Source organism: Salvelinus alpinus, chromosome 31 (genome assembly GCF_045679555.1).
Source record: "Salvelinus alpinus chromosome 31, SLU_Salpinus.1, whole genome shotgun sequence".
Classification (NCBI taxonomy): Eukaryota; Metazoa; Chordata; class Actinopteri; order Salmoniformes; family Salmonidae; genus Salvelinus; species Salvelinus alpinus.
In genome coordinates, this window is record NC_092116.1 from 25,943,250 (window position 1) to 25,947,945 (window position 4,696).

Genomic DNA, 4,696 nt, shown 5'->3' on the forward strand with positions numbered 1-4,696 from the left:
AGGTAAAAAGAGGAGGGTACATTTTTGTGATGATCGACATATGACTGGCCAATGATTATTGGTAGAGTGATAGGCGTTCGTTGATGCTACCACTCTCATTGGACAATATGGTTGATTGACGTTGAGGTTATCTAATCACAGTGTGACCACATGGACCAATGGCTGTGCTGTTTTAGTTTGCAAGTTTCATATTGCAAGTTTCTCCTATGCTACTTATTTGTAGGCATTGAAGGCCAAATGTGCCCTAAAACATTTCCTTATCTCCTACCACTTTGGTATACTTTGCAGATCCCAAAGAACTGGATAGGTGTAAGCAACATGGCAGGGACTACCCTAAACCCGTTGCAATGCTATGAATACCACCTATCCGGTTATTTCAGGGACAATATTCGGAATGCTTCTAAGAGTTAGTTAACCTTTATTTAACTAGGCAAGTCAGATAATAACAAATTCTTATTTACATTGACAGCCGTTGGCCATCTTATTCATCCCTCTACACTTGTGTGTGTATAAGGGAGTCGTTGCGAATTTGTTAGATTACTTGTTAGATATTACTGCACTGTCGGAACTAGAAGCACAAGCATTTCGCTACACTCGCATTAACATCTGCTAACCATGTGTATGTGACCAATAACATTTGATTTGATTTGATTTGAAAAGGCAAAAGGGATTAAAGGCTGGGATTTAAAAAAATTAATAAATAAAATAAAAATATAGGACAAAACACACATCACAACGAGTAAAGGTGCTGATCTAGGAACAGGCCAACCATCTCCATAATCGTATTAAAAAAGATCAGCTCTCCTGCTCTGAGACGCTTTATGCGCGACCCCTGATATGCAAAAGCCAGGGGTCACAGTGGATGTTTTGAAATCTGTTCATATTGTTTTGTTTTTCTGCATTCCTTTTATGATTCGTTATTTGCTTGCTGTAGTGGTGTGACTCCTCATGACTCAGAATGCATGTCTAGGTATTTATTCAGGCGCTTGAGAAATCATTTACCTGTGCCCTGTCTGGTCAAGCCCCAGAGAGACAGGGATGGGTGTAAAGCATCATAACAAGTTATTCATTTTATCCAAACACCTCACTTGTTAAAGAGGCAATCAGCAGTTAAAACAATAACAAAGCTTACTCCCCAACACTGTTTCCTTACAAAGCAGGGAGATGGGGCTGGAGAAAAGTAACCACTCTCAAATTCAAAGACAGGGCTATGGATGCAAGGACTGACCATCCGTGGTATGAACATTATAGTTTTAATCATGTTTTTAGGCTATACAGTGTTTGTTTACAGTTACTTTATTTACAAACATTGTCATAAAACATTATATTTTGGGTTCTGATGGGATAAACATGTTGAACTAAGCTTACGATCCATTTATAAGTTATATTCTTCAAGAATAAATGGGTACATATCGTAAATGTATAAGTCCAAAAATGGATGTAGCAACTGCTGATTGCCCCTTTAAGTAAATACACAACAGTAGTGTCTTTGGTCATAATGTGAATAGGGGCTCTATTCAATCAGATCTGCTTTCGCCGACATCCACATAGCAATTGCTTTGACGGTGTCTGAAGTGGAACTGTGTTAGAGCTGTCAAATACACAACTGGCTTTCTGCATTATCAACTAAAGCAGACATTGCCATTGGCTGCACAGAGTCACATTGACATAAATCCCATGCAGCCTTGTTTACAAATTCCAACACTGTAATGTGAGATGTAATCTACACCTCCATTAAGAACATTGTAATGTGAGATGTAATCTACACCTCCATTAAGAACACTGGAATGTGAGATGTAATCTACACCTCCATTAGGAACACTGGAATGTGAGATGTAATCTACACCTCCATTAGGAACACTGTAATGTGAGATGTAATCTACACCTCCATTAGGAACACTGTAATGTGAGATGTAATCTACACCTTCATTAAGAACACTGGAATGTGAGATGTAATCTACACCTCCATTAAGAACACTGGAATGTGAGATGTAATCTACACCTCCATTAAGAACACTGGAATGTGAGATGTAATCTACACCTCCATTAGGAACACTGGAATGTGAGATGTAATCTACACCTCCATTAGGAACACTGGAATGTGAGATGTAATCTACACCTCCATTAGGAACACTGTAATGTGAGATGTAATCTACACCTCCATTAAGAACACTGGAATGTGAGATGTAATCTACACCTCCATTAGGAACACTGGAATGTGAGATGTAATCTACACCTCCATTAGGAACACTGTAATGTGAGATGTAATCTACACCTCCATTAGGAACACTGTAATGTGAGATGTAATCTACACCTCCATTAGGAACACTGGAATGTGAGATGTAATCTACACCTCCATTAGGAACACTGGAATGTGAGATGTAATCTACACCTCCATTAGGATGATAGAAAACATCATTATTTCGTTGAATGATTTTTTAATTTTAGAGTAATTATTTCTATGTAGTCTACACAAGGGTTCCCTAACTGGCAGCCTGTGGACCGAATTTGGCCCACAGGTGTTTTTATTTGGCCCCCCAAGTTTTTTTAGCAAAAAAAAGAAACAAATATATATATATATATATTTGGGCTTCTTGCAGTCAATTTGAAGTCTACAAATGATTTGTAATTATGTTCCAGCACGTCACTGAATCTAGTTGATGATCCCTGGCCTACACGTTCTCGTTTTGAACTTCCAACGCGAGTGGGGTGTGTGTGGCTTTGTGACAATGATCGCAAGAGCAGCTACTCAGCGATTTGATTTGACGGCTCCAATGCGGTTCCACTACCTCGGACACCAACAAAACATTTGCTATGCGGGTGTCTGCTATCTCTGGTTAACAGTTGATCTCATTGAATCTAGGTCTAGATTATGGGAACATTGCAACAATTGTTTCAAAATATTAGTAATTTTGTAAAAGTCATTTTAAGATAAGAGTTTTAATAAGAGACGATTCTGTGCAATTAATTCAGCGAGACATTTTCTGATATCATATAAGGCATGATACCAACTAACTTTTTATTTTTTTATTTCTTCCCTTCAGTATTGCAGGGGCGCAGTTTACTGGTTACCTTACTGCATTACTGTAGGTCTGCTTCCCGTTGTGCTTTAGATGTGATGCCATTTTACAAAAATGGGACCCCGCAAAAAATATGTTTTAAAATACGGTAATTTGACTAATTAAGAAATACTTTGAGCAATAAAAATGCAATTGGGTGTACTTTATGTTTGTATTCTTATCTTTTAGTATTTCTTATTGTTGTTGCATTTTCGAAAAGGAACCTTTCAAGGAAGCATTTCGTTGGAAGTGTATACCATGTGCACACCCCTTTACATACGACTAATACAACTTCAAACTATTGTGTATTGTCGGGTTATTCAAAATGCATGAACATATAACTGAGATAGAACAGTGGTGGATGGGGTTTCCTCAAGCGGGAGATATACTAAACTGCGCAGAAAAGTAGTAGTAGTTTACCTAATTTCCATATTTACACATATCACCTCCCTGCCCAATCCTCACCCGCCATACCTTTCTCCTCCCTCCCCTTTCCCTCCACCCCCCCCCCCTCCTCGCACACCACTAAACCCCAGATGACATAACAGTTCCCTAGATGAAAGCACTCTAGTCTCCTCTCTTTTATGCACATGACATTTCAATATAGTTTATTGATCATGTCAAACCGGTGTGTTTAGTGCTGGGCAGGGACTAAAACCTGCAAACCTCATATTTTTGCTCTGCTCACTTAGAAGCACAGTAAATGGTACTGTACTGTTGACACCCGTGGAGGCTGGGTGGAAGAAGCTATAGGAGGAATGTCTCATTGTAATGGTTGGAATGGAATTCATTTAGCTCAGTTGGTAGAGCATGCCGCAAGTGCCAGGGTTGTGGGTTTGATTCCCATGGTGGACCAGAATGAAAAAAAGTGTCAAAATGTATGCACTCACTACTGTAAATCGCTCTTAGTCTGCTAAATGACTAAAATGTAAGCATATGGAAACTATCTTCCATTCCATCCATTACAATGAGCCCGTCTTTCTATAGCTCCTCCCACCAGCCTCCACTGGTAGATGGATACATATTCCCAGGCAGCAGTGTATTATCATATAATGTAGTGCCTGGCTGTAACAAAAACCTGCAAAACTCAGTAGGATCTGGAACCCTGATTTACAGTAAATGGTACTGTACTGTGGATTGATATATATTTCCAGGCACCATATCTCTATGAGCAGGTTTATAGTGGGATTACAATCCGGCCCCTCCTGTACATGATGTTCTAGGAGCAGACAGACTGGTCGGGACAGGAATAGAGCAGTAGATAATCCCAATCCCAGTTGCATTCTGGGTCCCCATCTGATGCATCTGCTCTGTCTGCCATCAGAGGTCGTTGTAGTCTAATTAAAACTGTTTTGGTGAGACTAAAGGGACTTTTTGGGACGCAAACCAACTAGCCCAAATTTTTAACTGATCCTTGCCTTAACCCTAGCCTTAACCAAACCCTTAACCCTGACTCTAACCTAATTATAACCTATTCTAAAATTAAAGATTGGTTTACATGTCAGAAAAGTCCCTTTTAATCTCTACCGATTAAAACCTGTGACATCTGGAGTGAGGACAGTACATGGGAGAAGGGTAGAATAAATTACCTCTACTAACCACCGATACAAATTGTTTTCATAATTAATAAGGCTAAT